This window comes from Protobothrops mucrosquamatus, unplaced genomic scaffold (genome assembly GCF_001527695.2).
Source record: "Protobothrops mucrosquamatus isolate PMUCROS unplaced genomic scaffold, P.Mucros_1.0 scaffold3035, whole genome shotgun sequence".
NCBI classification, from domain to species: domain Eukaryota; kingdom Metazoa; phylum Chordata; class Lepidosauria; order Squamata; family Viperidae; genus Protobothrops; species Protobothrops mucrosquamatus.
In genome coordinates this window covers 122,481-142,218 of record NW_015389049.1, presented here as the reverse complement: position 1 = coordinate 142,218, position 19,738 = coordinate 122,481, and the positions used below count along the sequence as shown (strand labels likewise).

General features: G+C 40.0%; 1 protein-coding gene and 1 non-coding gene across 2 annotated transcripts in view; one reads left to right on the top strand and one right to left on the bottom strand.

The window, feature by feature from the left end:
* The window catches only part of LOC107296928, an 87,255-nt gene that overhangs the window by 6,621 nt on the left and 60,896 nt on the right, over window positions 1-19,738 (top strand). The window lies entirely within an intron of this gene.
* LOC114923346 lies at window positions 15,443-15,546 on the bottom strand. The gene has a single exon (XR_003810610.1). It is a non-coding gene; the product is annotated as a U6 spliceosomal RNA (small nuclear RNA).

Here is a 19,738-nt window from a genome sequence, read left to right as displayed (position 1 = left end):
AGAGAGAGAGAGAGAGAGAGAGAGAGAGAGAGAGAGAGAGAGAGAGAGAGAGAATTCAACCCAGATTGTTTATTGCTTCTGGCTCATCTTGAATTAGGTCACAAAGCTAATTAGGCCAGATATTTATTTATTTGTTTGTTTGTTTGTTTGTTTGTTTATTTTAGTATTCAGAAATCATTTCTGGAAAAGGCAGTAGTGTTACAATGCTTCAAACTGATATATATTCAAATAGAACATTAATAAGTATTACCTCTTCAGTTTTCATGGGACAGGAAATTCCTCCTTAGTTCTAGGTTGCTTCTCCCCTTGATTAGTTTCCATCCATTGCTTCTTATCCTGCCTTCAGGCACTTTGGAGAATAGGTTGACCCCCCCCTCTTCTTTGTGGCAGCCTCTCAAATATTGCAGCACTGCTATCATATCTCCCCTAGTCCTTCTTTTCACTAGACTAGATATATACCCAATTCCTGCAACTGTTCTCCGTAGGTTTTAGCTTCCAGCTCCTTAATCATCCTTGTTGCTCTTCTCTACACCCTTTCCAATGGTAGTAGTGGTAATGATGACGCTGTGTTTGATCTTATTGAGTGGTAGCAATCTATAGTGTCATACATGTTACAGAGGTTGAAAAATTATAAATATTAGGAGTAGGTTCCATACTTACAGAGGATCCTATGTACTCAAGATATATTGAGTAATGTACACTCAAGATCCTGTGTACTTACACAAAATGGTCTGGGACAGACTATAGCTGTCTAATAATAATAATAATAATAATAATAATAATAATAATAATAATAATAATAATAATAATAATAATAATAATAATAATAATAATAATAATAATAATAATAATAATAATAATAATAATAATAAACGAGAAAGAACTGGAGAAGATAACAAAATACAAAGACCTACAAATAGAAATAGAAAGACTGTGGAAAAGGCAAGCAAGGGTAGTACCAATAGTAGAAGGCGTCTTGGGTGCAATCCCAAAAAAACTGGAGCACCACTTGGACACCATTGGCATTGACAAATTTGCCATTAGTCAATTGCAAAAGGCAGCCTTATTAGGAACCCCCTCCATCCTGCGATGATATCTGTAACATCATCAAATATCCACATCTGCCTATCCCAGGTCCTTGGGGAGGACTCGATAGGTAGACAAAAATGCCAAATCCAGTCTGAACATCTGGCTGACTGTGCGATGATTAATAATAATAATAATAAAGTTGGAAGTCTAACCCCCTGCTCAGGCAGGAAACCCTATATCATTTCAGACAAATGGCTGTCCAGTCTTTTCTTAAAAACTTCCAGTGTTGGAGCATTCACTGCTTCTGGAGGCAAGGAGTTCCACTGGTTAATTGTTCTGTCAGGAAATTTCTCCTTAGTTCTAGGTTGCTTCTATCTTTGGTTAGTTTCCATCTGTTACAGAGAGGTCTGGCTTAGATTGCAGTTCATCTGATCTATTCCCTAAAATATTGGCTAAAGAGATGTGAAGGATATGCATTGTGCTTTTTACTAACCATTTACACAAATATTGTTAGTGTCACAGATCCATGATTATAGATAGTTGTCCTCTCCATCTGATGTCCAATCAAATAAACAGGAGTGTGGAAAACTAAAATATTGCTAATAGTTATTTACCTGTGGAAAACAGACCTTTAGCATACCGGAAAACAGTGTGGTTCCCCTTGAACACAAGCAGAGAGATCCATTTTGTGCTAGAAAACATTTCAACTCCTAATAATTATCCAGTTTTGAGGAACCAGCAACATTTTTCCCCCCTCCTTCTCAGCCAATTTCTTTGCTTGTACTTTTAATATGTTAGCTGCCACGGCAATTTGAGTGGTTGCTGTTGCTACTGTTGTTGAACCAAATTGAGTTTGTTTGAAAGAGGTTTTTCTTATCTACAGTAGATGGAAAACTCCTATCTGGATTTTGTTCTGATCATTGCCCCAATATTGCTGTCTATTTGGGGGCTGTATTTGACAGTCAGCTCAAAATGCTGAAAGTGTGTTTGTCTTTATTTTCAATAACGAGGCTAACAGCGTTGTGATTAGGCCATCCGTGGCAGCCAATTATAGCTTGCTGTCATTATCCATGCAGTTTTTGTGCTTATGCATTTACCGTTCCCAGCTCACATACACACCTGTTTTTGTTTTTTTTAGCTCTGTAGCTCCACATGGTGCCTTCTAATGTCCTGATCTTGCACAATTCTTGCATCCTGCTTCTCTTGCCCTACAAAAATGTCTTACACTTTTAGGGGAAAAAAATGAAACAAAGCAAATGTTTTGTTCGAACGCTGACAATGGTAATGCTTTATTCAAGATTCTCCAATAGTTTATTCATATGGAATACTGCAGCCAACCTGGAATTAAGGAGAAACTTCCTGACAGTTAGGACAATCAACCAGTGGAACAGCTTACCACCAGAAATCGTGGGCGCTCTATCACTGGAGATTTTTAAGAAGAGGCTAGACATTCACCTGTCTGAGATGGTATAGGTTCTCCTGCTTGAGCAGGGGGCTGGACTAGAAGACCTCCAAGGTCCCTTCCTATTCTATTCTAGTCTAGTCTAGTCTAGTCTAGTCTAGTCTAGTCTAGTCTAGTCTAGTCTTTCCCAAAACCAAAGGAGGCCTTTGAGTTGTGTAGCTGTCTCTCTTTTTCTGCAGCGTCAGAAAAAGGGGAACTTTGTTACATCATGAGGGGTCCTTTGCGACCCAGGCAAGGGGCCAATGAGAATACCCACAGATGGTGTGACTTGTATATTGTGGTGTCATGCACGTTGTTGAGTAATCAGGTCATTTGCACGAGGGCATTATGAAGTACACCCCCTTCTTGTGAAGTCATTAGACTTAAATTCTGAACGATGTGCTCTGCACATTTCAACAAAGGGAGTGTCCTTACTCCATGCAAGGAACACAACAACAACATGACAACTGTTTGATGTGCCACAGTTTGCTGTGCTACTCAACCATGCTTATGAGTTTTTCCCTAGTTAGTTTTTCTCTCCCATCCTGGTGGACTTTACAGAATAACACAGTTGGAACAGACCATGGAGGTCTTCTAGTCCAACTCCCTGTTCAAGCAGGAGACCCTATACCATTTCAGACAAATCACTGTCCAGGCTCTTCTTAAAGACCTCCATTGATGGAGCACTCACAACCTCTGAAGGCAACCTATTCCACTGACTAATTGTTCTCATTGTCAGGAAATTCCTTCTTAATTTCAGGTTGTTTCTCTCCTTGATTGGTTTCCATCCGTTGCTTCTTGTCCTGCCTTCAGGCGCTTTGGAGAATAGCTTGACTCCCTCTTCTTTGGGGCAGCCCCTCAAACATTGGAACACTGCTATCGTGTCACCCCAGTCCTTCTTTTCACTAAACTAGACAGACTCAATTCCTGAAACCATTCTTCATAAGTTTTAGCCTCCAGCCTCCTAATCATCTTCGATTTCTTTGTGTGTGTTTAACTGGCAGCTTTGAATGCGCTAGGTTGAATGGTGAGCTTGATTGAGCATTCTGCAGTATCTATTTATTCCGATTTGATAGTGCAACTGTCTAGGGGAAGTCTGCCTTGCTGATGTATGACACTGTATAGAGCTATGTGGCAGAAGATGCAAATAGCATGAGAAGCATCATTTTATAAGCAAACAGGCTTCGTAAGTGTTCACAGTTCTTTCCACTGTTGATTAATATATTAGGTTGGGGTCTCATTAAGATTTCTATAATGTGACAAATGCATTATCTTACAGAATTAGAGCCAGTTTGAGCCAGTGATTAAAGCATGAATCACCAGGAGAGTGTGAGTTCTAATCCTGCCTTAGCTATGAAAGCCAACTAAGTGATGTCCTCAAAGAGGCCATCAACATTGAACAGCCCTCTCTCAACAGAGGGGGAGGTATATGACATCATCTATCTCCAGTCTACAAAGCAGTCCTTTCATCAGTTCCAAGAAGGCTCCACACCCATTTGCACCACTCAGGTGATCTTGTGGACCCAGATAGGCCTCCAGGTGGCCTCAACAACTCTCTAAAACAGGGGTCTTCAAACTTGGCCCTTTTATGACTTGTGGACTTCAACTCCCAGAATTTCTCAGCCAGCATGCCTGGCTGAGGAATTCTGGGAGTTGAAGTCCACAAGTCATAAAAGGGCCAGGTTTGAAGACCCTTCCTCTAAAAGAATGCAAATGACCAGCTGTCTGCAAGGCATATAAATCTTTCCTGTCAGAGTCAGAGCTGAAGAAGCTTCTTGGATGAGAAGTGGAAACATCTTCAAAGAAAACAAGAAAGTCCAGTTGCCTCTTGAGATGTGACAATAGACTCATTTTCATTTATGAGGACCAGGCTTAAATATTTAGACGTGGGACTATTTTTTTTCCCCCAGGCAGTTGTGAAATGTACAAAGCACTCATTGATTCAGTAAGATCCAATCTCCACAAAGCATTTCACTTTGAATTGCAAGTCACTGCAGATGTTCTGCTTCGTTAGGGAAAAAAAGAATTCTTTGAAGGTATCAAGTGATGTTTTCAGGGATGCTTTGTATGCTCTGTAATTCTCAAAGTTACCCAAATGTGGCACCTGGGATACAATTTCAAGTTACATATGTAGTTGGCTGAAAAAAGTTAATTACTCTTTGAATTAATCTGTACATTGTTTTCTTCAAAGGAAATAATGGTTTTTCATGAAAATAAAGGAACTGTTTCTCATTTCTTGTTGTTTTGGGAACTATCATAAATCAAAACAGAAACCAAGTCTGATTCGTTTAGAGATGAATAGGCGTCTTCCAATACTTGATACAAATATAGTACTTGATTCAATGTCTGTCTGTCTGTCTGTCTGTCTGTCTGTCTGTCTGTCTGTCTGTCTGTCTGTCTGTCTGTCTGTCTGTCTGTCTATAGAATGTAAATCACAAGACCCTGGAGATGCTGCAACATTCCAGTTGATTGGCGCTTCTTCAGGGCTCAGCAGAAGCACCAGGATCAGCGCCGAGCTCCAGCTGGAGCCTGGCACTGATCCTGGCACTTCCACTGAGCCCTGACAGTCCCGAAGAAGCGCTGATCAGCTGGAAAGCGGCACTGATCCTGGTGCTTCCGCTGAGCCCTGACAGCCCTGCAGCTCCAGCCATCTCTCACTCTGGCTTGTGTGGTGCTGCCACCGGTTCAGCTCATTCCCCTCCCCCGCTACCACTTTTAGAGAATGGTCGCGTACCACCTTCCAGGTGCCAATGTACCACAATGTACCACTGGTTGAAAAGCCCTGATCTATCTAACTAACTAATTAACTGACTTATTATTATTATTATTATTATTATTATTATTATTATTATTATTATTATTATTATTATTATTATTATTATTATCTTTGTTTTGTAGCTAAGGGAGACAGTGTTGCCCGAAGAATCTTTCTATGGTCAGCCTGATTATATACCAAGGTGCACGGAACGTGGTTACCTTCCTGCCAAAGTGGTCCCTATTTTTCTACTCACATTTGCATGCTTCCAAACTGCTAGTGGGCAGGACTAACTCCAAGCAAGTGCTAACTGGTAGTTGAGAAGGTTCCTGTGCATAAGCCGTTTAGCGATAAATCAGTTTAATTTTGAATTTCACATGTGGACCTGATCTTTCACTCCTGACATCGATTTCCTAAAATAGAATAGAATGGAATGGAATGGAATGGGATGGGATGGGATGGGATGGGATATTGGAATATAGAATAGAATAGAATAGAATAGAATAGAATAGAATAGAATAGGAAGGGACCTTGGAGGTCTTCTAGTCCAACCCCTACTCATGCAGGAAATTTGATACCATTTCAGACAAATGTTGTCCAATCTCTTCTTAAAAACTTCCAGTGTTGGAGCATCCACAACTTCTGGAGGCAGGTTGTTCCACTGATTAATTGTTCTCACTGTCAGGAAATTTCTCCTTAGTTCTAGGTTGCTTCTCTCTTTGGTTAGTTTCCATCCGTTGCTTCTTGTCCTGCCTTCAGGCGCTTTGGAGAATAATTTGACTCCCTCTTCTTTGTGGCAACCCCTGAGATATTGGGACACTGCTATCATGTCACCCTGGTCCTTCTTTTCATTAAACTAGATGTCAACGCTGTTAACATCGGATGTTCTTGCTTTGACAACAGATGGAAATGCAGCCATTTTTTCACTATTGCTTTTAGGGTTAGTTAATGCTGGGAGGGGGAATGTGGATGAGAGTCCAGCTAGTCATAACAATAATAACTCAGCCGTGGGAACCCAAGGTCATTGAGCCCAGAGTTGATAGAATTTTGGCGGACTGGAGAGCTGGGGAGAAAGCCCACGCTTCAAGCTAATTGGGGAATGTGATTTATGACTGTTTATTGGAGTAGGGAATTTTGCGTTGTTACTTTGTATCCAGGGGAGGGGAATTTAGTTTTTGGTTTCGACTATGTAGTGCCGATACTTTGTTTCTCGAATAAAAGATTCTTTAAGGTAAACAATGCCTCAAAGTTCTTTTGAATAGTTTCATCTGTCGGAACCATGACACTAGACATACCCAATTCCAGCAACCATTCCGTATATGTTTTAGCCTCCAGTCCCCTGATCATCTTTGTTGTATTAAATTTCATTCTTTCATTTACTCATGTTTCCATAAGTGGAAGTCATGCTGGGCAACCCATATTGATCTTGCTTTATTGATTGATCAGATTGCTCTGATTAAAGCACCATCTATCTCCCACTGACTCGGTCAGCATTTAATGTGATAGTTGATACCATAGACCAGAATTGTGTATAATTATCCTTTCAAAATTAATTTAGGAGTCTTTATTCAGTCATATGGACCTTCACGTATAGACCTAGTCTCTTACATCAGGCAACATGGGCTAGAATATAGTTGACCTCATTCTGAGAATGGACTAGATCCTGGGAAAGGAGACTAATAAGAAAACCATTCTCGTTTTTTCTTATATTTTTATTTTTATTTTCGTTCGTACACGTCAGAGGAGTAATTTTTGCTTCTGTAGAACTTCGGAATAAGTTTTAGAAAAGTCTATGATTTCATACCAAATTTGGAGGAAGTATGGGTTAACGTTGGTTATCCATCTGTAAAGAGAGATTTTTTTAGCTGATGATGTTTTAGTTGAGGATCTGAGATTGCATTTGTGTCCATGAAGTTCTGCAAACACTTGGTAAAGTGTATCATTGCATCACTAATCTGTTTAGGACACGTTTATGACTCAATTTTAATTGTGGCAAGGGCCTAACCCAAATTTTCATCTCTTTTCCCTTGACCCATCTGCTGAGAAGTAGCCACCAGATAAAGTATTTTAATATGTAATTTCAGACTTACGCTGACCTATCTGACCAGATTATAATTACTAAAATTTTAGAGTGTGCAGAAATGGATAGACTAACATTAGAAATGAAAGAAAAAAAGATGATTCAATTTATTTTAGAACTTGGGAAAAAATTTATCAGTGATTAGAGACACGTTAGAACTTGAAGGATTCGATATTCTAGAATAGATGACTGATTTTTAATCGAGTTCTAACTAACATTTGGATGATATGATTATTTTTCCTGATTTACTGATTTTCATTTGTTATTTTGATTGTTAGGATTTTTTGAGATTTTATTAGTAGTGTTTACTTAATAGATCAACGTATTTGTTTACTATTTGTTTTTAATATGTTACAGTCTAAGCTTTGGTAAAAATGATTGAATATGATATTTACTCATTATTCTAATCCGGACGGTAGCTTGTTTATTGAAATATGTGATTGTACCTATCCTTATTTTACCCTAATTCCTTATTCCCTTCCCCTTCCCCTTTCCCTCCATCCCTCCCTTTACCATACCTGTATTGTTCCTATTTTTCCTCACCTATATAAATTTAATACAATTTTGTTAAAAAAAATGCAGTGAGTAACAGAGAGTAAGTTGGATTAACTTTTTCCTTCCTAAGTGGATTCTTATTCAGCTGGTTCTTCTCCTTCTTCTCCTTTCTCGCTCTCTACTTCACGGTTTCCTTGGTACTTCCATACGCCTTAGCAGGAATTACAGTGCTATAAAGAGACTGCATATCCTGATTACTAATCATGTCATTGTCATCGGAACATATCTTCCAACAACGCCGCTCCGTAATTATCTGGTAGAGGCAGAGAAAACTGCCCAGGGAATCCAGAAGTTTGTGTAAACACATCCGTCAATGTATGCCTGGTAAATAATGGCCAACCAACCAGATTATATAAAGGATACATTAGGTTTCCAGGGATCAAGTTTATTTCATTGGTCACACACTGTAACTTCTTCTTTGAGGTCAGAATGCACTGATTTTTGCTTCCATTCATTAGATGTCCTTGGTTGTTTTGCAGTTTGTTTTTGTGTTGTAGTATTGGGCTGATAGACAAAGGCTAACAACTTTGTTGGTCTTATTGCAATGAGCCAATTTTTTTTTCAATACAGGTAGTTCTCGACTTACAATGGTTTGTTTAGTGACCATTTGTAGAATAGAATGGAATGGAATGGAATGGAATAGAGTAGAGTAGAGTAGAGTAGAGTAGAGTAGAGTAGAGTAGAGTAGAGTAGAGTAGAGTAGAGTAGAGTAGAGTAGAGTAGAGTAGAGTAGAATAGAGCTGGAAGGGACCTTGAAGGTCTTCTAGTCCAACCTCCCGCTTAAGCAGGAGAACCTACACCATCTCAGATAGGTGAATGTCTAGTCTCTTCTTAAAGATCTCCTGTGATGGAGTGCCCACAATTTCTAGGGGTAAGCTGTTCCATTGGTTGATTGTCCTCACTGTCAGGAAGTTTTTCCTTAGATCCAAGTTGCTTCTCTCCTTGATCAGTTTCCAACCATTGTTTCTCGTCCTGCCCTCTGGTGCTCTGTTGAATAATGTGACCCCCTCTTCTTTGTGGCAGTCTCAGATACTGGAATACTGCTATCATGTCTCCCTTATTTCTTCTTTTCTTTAGACTAGCCAAACCCAAGTCCCGCAGCCGTTCTTCATATATTTTAGTCTCCAGGTCTTTGATCATCCTAGTTGCTCTTCTCTGAATTTTTTTTTTCCAAACTCTCAACATCTTTTTTGTGATATGGTGACCAGAATTGGCTGCAGTATTCCAGGTGTGGTCTTACTAGGGCTTTGTAAAGCGGTACTAGTACTTTGTGTGATCTTGATTCTATGCCTCTGTTTATACAATCCAGGATTGTATTAGCTTTTTTGGTTGCTGCTGCACACTGCTGGCTCATAGTTGTAATCATCCACTGGGACTCCAAGGTCCCTCTCCCAGTTGCTGTTTTTAAGCTGTTACAACATAGTTACAACGGCACTGGGGAAAAAAGTGACTTATCGCCATTTTTTCACACTTTGGACCTTTTCAGCATCTCCAGCTGACACGGTTGTCATGTGATGCCATTTTGTGACCTTCTGACAAGCAAAGTCAATGGGGAAGCCAGATGGACTTAACAACCGTGTTACTAATTTAACAACTGTAATGATTCACTTAACAAATGTGGCGAGAAAAGTCGTAAAATGGGGCCAAACCCACTTAACAACTTTCTCACTGTCTTAGATTTAAAAAGTAAAGTAAAATAAATGCAAAAATGTTGGCTGGGCTCTGGAGTCCATTACGAAGGACCTACGCAAGGTTGTCTCCTTTCTCCTCATAATATGTCATGTTGCAGAATTCCAAGACAATTAGTATTTAATAGCGTGTGATGGGCACTGATTCACATCGATGACGGCTGTCGTGCAAAAAGTAAGGTTCTATATTTAGGCAAGAAAAACCAAATGTACAGGTATAATATAGGGGGTACCTTGCTCAATAGTAGTAACTGTGAGAGGGACCTCGGAGTCCTAGTGGACAATCACTTAAATATGAGCCAGCCATTTGCTGCAGCTGCCAAAAAGGCCAACACAGTGCTAGGCTGCATTAACAGAGGGATAGAATCAGGATCACGTGAAGTATTAATACCACTTTATAATGCCTTGGTAAGGCCACACTTGGAATACTGCATCCAGTTTTGGTCACCATGATGTAAAAAAGATGTTGAGACTCTAGAAAGAGTGCAGAGAAGAGCAACAAAGATGATCAAGGGACTGGAGGCTAAAACATATAAGGAACGGCTGCTGGAATTGGGTATGTCTAGTTTAACGAAGAGAAGGATGAGGGGGGACAGGATAGCAGTGTTCCAGTATCTCAGGGGCTGCCACAAAGAAGAGGGAGTCAAGCTATTCTCCAAGGCGCCTGAAGGCAGGACAAGAAGCAACGGATGGAAACGTATCAAGGAGAGAAGCAACCTAGAACTAAGGAGAAACTTCCTGACAGTTAGAACAATTAACCAGTGGAACAACCTGCCTCCAGAAGTGGTGAATACTCCAACACTGGAAGTTTTTAAGAAGAGACTGGACAGCCATTTGCCTGAAATGGTATAGGGTTTCCTGCCTGAGCAGGGGGTTGGACTAGATGACCTCCAAGGTCCCTTCCAACTAATAATAATAATAATAATAATAATAATAATAATAATAATAATAATAATAATAATAATAATAATAATAATAATAATATATTATTACTACTACTATTACTATTACTATTACTATTACTACTACTACTACTACTACTACTACTACTATTATTATTATTATTATTATTATTATTATTATTATTATTATTATTATTATTATCCTCAGAAGCCAGATTCACTTAACCGCCATGTTACTAATTTAACAACCGCAGTCACTTTGCAACGTAAATTTTGGCCTCAACTGTGATTGTACATTGAGGACCATCTGTGGTAGGTTTCAAAGGAAACTTACTGCATTAACCTTTTCCAGGTTCAAAAAAAAAACAACCAAAAATAAACCCACATTAATTTCATTTCTCTTTGGCAAACATTCCTGCAAGTTTAAAAATGTACCAAAGCAGGATTTTGCCGTACATTCTTTTGATCATTGTTCCCATAAATAAAGGCCTACTTATGTAAACTCACTTGATATCGTGAGTCATTTTCACTGGCAATCCTAATCTCTCTTCCATAAATCATAGACATTAGTTCTCTTAAACAGTTTACATGAAGAGAGTTGCGGTGCATACTGAGGTTAGTAACAGGTTAGATACGAATGCGTGTAATAACCCCAAACGTTGGGCAGCAATGGTGGCTGATTGGACATCTTACAAATCTGGCTTTCTTGTTGATTAAAATGTATATTTTCTGCCTGTGGGTGAAGAAAGAGAAGGCTGGACATTTATTCTTGTGGCCTGGAATTGTTTCTCTCCAGTCTACAATGCTGGCACACCCATTTTGAAAAAACGGGGTCTCTGAGGATGCCAGCCGTGTTTTTGCTGTTTCCTTTCTCCCTGCTAGAAATTCAGCCTGCCGTTGTCGCTATTTATAACACATCTTTGCAGAAGGTGCATAACAAGGAATCAATTCAAGGATAATGACATCCAAATATTAGGCAGGTAGTAAATGTGTGTGTGGGGGGGGGAGGGGGATTTATTTATTTATTTGCTGCAAAGATGGCAGCAACAATATTTCATTCTTTTTAAACAACAACAACAACAACAAAAGGACAGCAACTAAAAACACCGGTGCTCATTTGTACTGTAATTTATGTCACTCTCCTGATAAATAGGAAAGGAAAAACTTCCAGAATTCCTTGTTGTCCGAATGTTATTCAGGGAACGAGAAATTTTTGATTTATTCAGCCCTTGGCTGTTGTAAAAAAAAATAAAATAAGGAATTAAGAATAAAGCTTTGTGCAGGAATGATATAGTTCATAAGATATTCTCTTTGTCATGGATTGGCCACTTTAGTGACATGTTCTCCCCCCCTTTTTTTTTAATTTGGCTGCTTCTTTTTTCCAACTCATGATCAGAGGTTGCTTCAAACTTGGTCAAACTCAGTATTTAGTCTATGGGAATAGCAATCATGTTCCAGTTTTGGAGCCATTTTCTTCCTTAGGATTTCTGCTTTGACATTCAGTCAGAGATATCGTGCCCGGTCTGTGTGTCAGCTTTATGAACGATGACATCTATGTCACTTTTAACAATCAAGGATTTTGTTGATCTTGAAGACGAGATTGAAGTTGTACTTGGCTTTGACATTTGCATAAGCTTATCCAGGCTGTGATATCATTATGTTTCAGAATCAGAACAACAGAGTTGGAAGGAACCTTGTAGGTCATCTAGTCCAGCCCCCCGCCCAACCAGGAAACCCTACACCACTTCTGACAGATGGCAGTCCAGTCTCTTCCAATGATGAAACTCCCACAACATCTGAAGGCAATCTGTTCCATGGGTTGATTTGTTCTCACTGACAGAAAATTTCTACTTATCTCTAGGTTGAATTTCTCCTTGATCAGCTTCCATCTGTTGTTCCTTGCCTGGCCTTCAGGTGCTTTGGAAAACAGGCTGATCCCCTCCTCTCTGTGACAGCCCCTCAAATATTGGAATACTGCTATCATGTCTCCCCTGGTCCTTCTCTTCACTAGACTAGCCATGCCCAGTTCTTGCAACCGCTCTTCCTATGTTTGAGCCTCCAGCCCCCTGATAATCTTTGTTGCTCTTCTCTGCACCTTTTATAGAGTCTCAACATCTTTTTTTATAGTGTGGAGACCAAAATTGGTTGCATTGTCTCAAAAGGAACTTTTATTAGGAGTTAGTGATAGCAAGGAAGCAAAGCAAGGTCTGAGGGAAAAACCCGCACAAGCAGTATATTAAAAGCAGTATTCGTTATTCCTCCCCCCAGGGTCCCACTGTCCATTTGAATCTCGGCCAATCCACAGGTGATATATTGTTTTGGTAACTCGCTCCTTTGGCACGCTCTTCAAGGTCTTTCTGGGTTTCGTTTCCCTCCGGTTCCATGCGCAAACCGTCTTCCAGATAAGGGTGATGGTATTTGGCCGCATTCCTTCCCCTGGGGAATGGGCAGTGTGGCATAAAGCAAGCAAAGCATATTGTATGTCCCCAAAACAGAATGCTCCCTCCCAACAGAATGGCAGGCCCCCCAAAATGGTTATAGAAGCATGTATAAGTTATATAAAATAGTGATACATTTCTGTGGGGACCTGACACTTCCTCTTGTCATTTATATTCATGTTTTTCATTGCTATCTATGATGATTATTGAGCCGTGCTGGTGCAGTGGTTAGAATGCAGTACTGCAGGCTACTTCTGCTGACTGCTAGCTGCCTGCAGTTCGGAAGTTCGATTCTCACCAGCTCAAGGTTTACTCAGCCTTCCATCCTTCTGAGGTTGGTAAAACGAGGACCCAGATTGTTGGGGGTGAGATGCTGACTCTGTAAACCACTTAGAGAGGGCTGTAAAGCACTGTGAAGTGGGTATAAGAATTCTGCTATTGCTATTGTGTTTAATACCAATCTGGCTCCTTGTTTTCCACTGATCCCGGTTTGAAATAGGGAAAAAAAAATATTTGTGCATGCATGTGTCACCAATAAGAAGTCACTATAATGTCACCAATAATAGTTCCTTGGTGCTTCCTGAGCTTGGTTGTTTCCTTACAGACATTTCATCACCAAACTAGGTAACTATTGCACTGATGATGTTATCTAGCTTTCTGATGAAACATATGGAAGAAAACAGTCAAGCTCAGAGAGCACTAAGGGCCCCACCGTTCAACACTGAGCGACAAATACTCTTTTCTGTTGGTACCAATAAAAAGTCTCCAATAATCAAGCTCAACTAGTCCTCCCACTTCCGGAATGTTACGTGTATGCAGCTTTCTGTGTAGGAAGATTAGTCCAGATGCTGCTCCTTCTGTGACTTCATGACGTGGAACTGTTCTTTGGAGTGCTTGAATTCCAGCCAATTCACTGTAGTCCTTTGTCTCCTAGCCCTTCCAATATATAGTTCTTTCCTTATAATCCTTCCAGTATATAGCTCTTTCCTAACTCATTGTTGTTGTTGTTAGTTGCGAAGTTGTGTCCGACCCATCACGACCCCATGGACAGCATTTCTCCAGGCCTTCCTGTCTTCTACCATCTTCTGGAGTCCATTTAAGCTCACGCCTACTGCTTCAGTGACTCCATACAGCCACCTCATTCTCTGTCGTCCCCTTCTTCTATTGCCCTCAATCTTTCCCAGCATTAGGCTCTTCTCCAGTGAGTCCTTCCTTCTCATTAGGTGGCCAAAGGACTTGAGCTTCCACTTCAGGATCTGGCCTTCTAAAGAGCAGTCACGGTTGATCTCCTCTAGGACTGACTGGTTTGATCATCTTGCAGTCCAGGGGACTCGCAGGAGTCTTCTCCAGCACCAGAGTTCAAAGGCCTCAATTCTTTGGCACTCAGCCTTTCTTATGATCCAGCTTTCACAGCCATACATTGCAACTGGGAAAACCATGGCCTTGACTATATATACTTTTGTTGGCAGGATGATGTCTCTGCTTTTTATGCTGTCTAGATTTGCCATAGCTTTCCTCCCCAGGAGCAAGTGTCTTTTAATTTCTTGGCTGCAGTCCCCATCTGCGGTAATCTTCGATCCTAACTCATGGAATATTGTATTTAATCTCAGCAATTTTGAAGGGAAGTCTTCATTTGCTCTTTAGGAACTTGTTTTGCATACATGCCCTTGGTGAATTCCTATCAGTCAGACAAATAAGGAAAGACCTGCGCAAATTGGGATGCCCATTTTAAATGGAAAACGAACATATTTTAAATTAACGTTTCAGTATTATTGTTAGAGAAAATAGCGATGGCCATTATACTGTCACGCTGAACTGCAGAAAGCGGTAGAAGACAGACTGTTGCAGGTCAAACAAATTCAGTCAACGCTACCATGGAATAACGCAGGAACAAAGAGGTTGTTTACAGTGTATTTGTAAAATGGAATAGACATTTGAAAAAAAGGCAAATAGCTTGGTCCTAACCTCACCTTTGAAATGCTGGAATAAACTGCCTGATATCAGGAGGAAAACTTGAATATGTGCTGATTCCGAAAAAGAGAGAGAGAGGAATCTTTACTAGCAGAAGGTAATGGGATCTGTTCTTCCTTTATTATTGTAAAAGAGAAGTCAGAAAAAAAACTCAGGTTGATGATCTTGCAGTTGTTTAATTTCCCTGGATTGCAAGTTCCCTTGATGCGTGTTAAATTACATTAATTAACCTTGTGTCCAGGATATCAGATGGTAACCTCTAGTGGGAATTTTTTTTTTCCCCTCTGAAGGGATTATTTTTACACTTCAATTTGTTCTTGGATTCTGCCAGTATAAGCAAAGACCCTAGATCAGTACAGATTGGATTTTTACAATGAAGAATAGTATTTTACTTCGTGCATAAAGAATGGAGTGAAATTCAGAAAGTATTGATTTAAAACATTTCAAAACGTAGAATAAATAACTATATAAAAAGAAAAAATAGGGTGCGGGGGAAGACAATGGAGAAAGAATGATGTATTGATAAGCAAAAACCCGAACACATCGTAAAGGCTCCATTATTTCTTGATTTATTTTTCCCCATTTAAATACGTCATGTTTAATGAATTTGGAGTTGCATCCTGGAATGGAGACCGTGCTAATCTTCCCTGTGTCATTCTAATTTTAGGATATGTGCCACCAAAGCAAGCAGAGAAAGATTGATATTTTGATGACCTACCAAGATCCTTTGATGACTTACTAAATAGTCAGGCCAGGACACCAAAATAATCTCACCTCACCAGAAACACATTTGATAATTAAAATTTACATGTTTTAACAGGATATATGAGTGCAGAAAAGCACAGCTTATTTTATCTTATTTTATCTTCTTTTTTTAAAAGAAATCTTTTAATTCAATTCAGTTAGACATCCCTTCCAAGTTGGCTTTTAAAAAGTGAGCAATGTCTTGTCTCATGCTCTGGGATATTTTCTCTTCCACGTTTAACAGTATAATAGAGTTGGAAGGGACCTTGCAGGTCACCTAGTCTGACCCCCCCTGCCATTTTAGACAAATGGTTGTCCAGACTCTTCTTAACAACTTCCAGTGTTGGAGCATTCACAACTTTTGGAGGCAAGTTGTTCCACTGATTAATTGTTCTCATCGTCAGGAAATTCCTCCTTAGTTCTAGGTTGCTTCTCTCCTTAGTTTCCATCCATTGCTTCTTGTCCTGCCCTCAGGTGCTTTGGAGAATAGCTTGACTCCCTCTTCTTTGTGGCAACCTCTTGAGATATTGGAAGACTGCTATCATGTCACCCCACGTCCTTCTCTTCATTAAACGAGACATACCCAATTCCAGCAACTGTTCCTTGTATGTTTTAGCCTCCAGTCCCTTGATCATCTTTGGTGTTCTTCTCTGCACTCTTTCTAGAGTCCCAACATCTTTTTTATATTGTGGTGACCAAAACTGGATGCAGTATTCCAAGTGTGGTCTTACCTAGACATTATAAAATGGCCTTGGTAGGAACACATTTTAAAGAATATGTGAGGTTGTGTCTCCTTGGGAATGTTTGTGAGAAGCAGATTTTCATATCTGGGCGAGTCGAAAAGGCCTGCCTCATTCTTGAGAAAAGAGGTACAGGGAAGGGTGTGAAGTATAAGGAAAAGAATGAACATTGGAAGAGTTAAATGCAAATGTCACAAGTTTGCCGGCTAGCCAAATTTTAGAGGATTATGTTCTTAATCTTGACATTCAAAGGAGACATCCTGTGATACTGTAAATGTTCAACAGGATTAATCAGAGAGACTGCAGAGACTATAAATGCAAACCAATCTTTCTTCAATCTGCTCATTTTTCAGGGAGCTGCGAAGAACTTTTGCAGTGAATATGCAGCTCGTTTCAGGCACACATACACAAATGCACACAGAGATAGGATGATGCTAATCATAAACATAAATAATTCCCAGAAAAAGTGCAACTAGATGCATGATAGAAAGAGAACATTTGTAGACTCCAGCCTGAAATTTGATGGGTCCAAGAGAGAAATGCTGGTTGACAGGTTGATTGGCTGGTTGATTTCAGATATATCTGTTTGTATACTAAGAGATGAAATGAAACGAACAGGTCAGCCTGATCATTACCAGACTTCAGTTGAGAAGGAATAGTCATGAATGAAGGCGAATCTACATGTCCCAGATAATGTTGCAGGATCCAACTTCTCTCTAGCAGTGTGTGTACTTTGGGTTATTCTCTCTGTGTTATTTATATGGTGCCTGTTGTATGTGGCTTTTTAGATGTTGATTGGGGTGTTGATGGCTGGCTATTAAGTTGCTGCCTGTCCTTTCCTTGTACTGTCAAGCCCTCGGCTCCTAAGTACTTGATAAGCTAGTGGTAAATAAGCACTCCTCTTAATTGACCTGTTTCCCAGGCTTCAATCACTTCCCTGGCTGTTTTTGTGCCTGCTCAACCAACAATCTTAGTAGCTACAAAATTGAATGTATGTCCTTCTTCATTGTAGTGTCTCCACCTTAAAACAAAATCCAAGAGTAATACTTAACGTTTAAAATATTTAGATTGTATTAAATTTATATAAATATAAATATGTCTCTCTTCCACATTGACCTTTTCCCAGACAAGCTAAGTATCATTTTCTACAATAAATAAATGAACAACTATAAGATTTTCATTGATAAGAAAATTTCCGGGATTTGAGATTTGGACATAATTGAATGGAAGGAAAAATAATGTTTTTGACGCCTATGTTTAATCGAGTTTCTTTATCTAGTTTTAAGACTTGTGCAGAATACTGATGACGTTGTAGGTGATATCTGTGTGGCAATATTGAAAATTCAGAAGGGTTTAGAAATTTGTTAAGCACCGCTGTAAGACCTTTGCAAACATAGTGGAGCCTGATTGCCCAGTCAAGGCCAAACACTGTCCCAGAATCTGAAAATACATATTAATGTAGAGCAGTGTTTTTCAACCTTGGTTCCTTGAAGATGAATGACTTCGGCTCCCAGAATTCCCTAGCATTTTTTCCTCCATTTCAGTTATATTGCCATGAGGAAGCACCCAATGAACTTCAATGGGTGATTGTTGAAGTGAACCAAGTTCTCCCTACTCTTGGTCCAATCCTTAATTACTACACCATGTTTATGTCATGTCCATGGTCTAGTCCAGGGGTAGGCAACCTTGGCTCGTTTATGACTCGTGGACTTCAACTCCCAGAATTCCTGAGAGCCAGCATGGCTCAGCTTGGAAACTTCTCCCTTTCCCCTCAGCATGGATGGCTCAGGAATTCTGGGAGTTGAAGTCCACAAGTCTTAAAAGAGCCAAAGTTGCCTACCCCTGGCATAGTGGAATATTTGCATCTAATATTGATGCAAATTCTGAACTCACATCAAATCTCTGACGTGAATAAAATTAAAATACAATGGCCACGCCTTGTTGAAGACTCCTCAGGGAAGTTTACCAGTAGACCATTCAGAAAGTGAAGATAGCATTTCTTCACTTTCGTGATGATCTACTGGTAATTTATCCATATAAGATTTAAAGACTCCATTCATTTATTTTTGTCCCACTCTAATTAAGATTGGGTTTAGACCCTTTACAGTGTTTCTCAACCTTGGCAACTTTACAATGTGTGGACTTCAACTCCCAAAATTCTCCAGCTAGCAACACTAGCTGGAGAATTCTGGGAGTTGAAGTCCACACATTGTAAAGTTGCCAAGGTTGAGAAACACTGAGAAAGGTGGCTCATTTTACATCTTGTCCCCTTTCAGATGGTATTATAGTTTAGGACCTTTTGCAACTGCTTAAGTTCGCAAGACGTATAATCTACAGAAACTCCATACTCCAAAATTCCATTGATCTGCACCTAAGGGACTGTCATCCCATTAATTTAGAATTATTCTTGGGAAAATACAGGTAGATATTAAAGAACGGAGGGGAAAAAACCTGCAACCATTTTTTAAAATATCTTAATCATTCTGATTTCATGTCTTGACATATACATTCTCTGATGCAGCCTTCCAAAATGCAAATTCTACTGTTGTCAACTCTTTTCTAAAACAGTACTCTTGGCCATTTGCAAGGAGTTTTCAGAAGCATGCTTTCCCCCCCCTTTCTTGACACTTTTTTTTTGTTGATCCCAACACACACACACACACACACACACACAAATCTTTTTTTTTAACACGATGTAAAAAAGATGTTGATACTCTAGAAAGAGTACAGAGAAGAGCAACAAAGATGATTAGGGGACTGGAGGCTAAAACATATAAGGAACGGTTGCTGGAATTGGGTATGTCTAGTTTAACGAAGAGAAGGACGAGGGGGGACATGATAGCAGCCTTCCGATATCTCAGGGGCTGCCCCAAAGGTTAAGGTTAAGGTTAAGGTTAATTTAATTTGTATACCGCCCTTCTCCCGTAGGACTCAGGGCGGTTCACAGCATATTAAAAACACAAATACAATATACAGGATACAAAGAAAATCATACAAAAATGCACAAAATAACCCCACTAAAACCTAATTAAAAGCCAAATATTGATTGCTGTGTTCCCATTAAAATTACTTTTTAAAAACGTCCCTACCTAAAATCCCTACCTAAAATCCTCCCTAGGTCAGGCCCGCTTGCTGGAAAAGCCATGTCTTGAGGGCGCGGCGGAAAGTAAGGAGATCCGGAATCATCCGGATCTCAGGGGGGAGTTCGTTCCAGAGGGTGGGGGCACCCACAGAGAAGGCCCTCCCCCTGGGGGTCGCCAGCCTACATTGCTTGGCCGACGGCACCCTGAGGAGGCCCACTCTGTGGGAGCGTACCGGTCTGTGGGAGGGAATCTGTGGCAGAAGGCGGTCTCGGAGGTAACCAGGTCCAATGCCATGGAGCGCTTTAAAGGTGG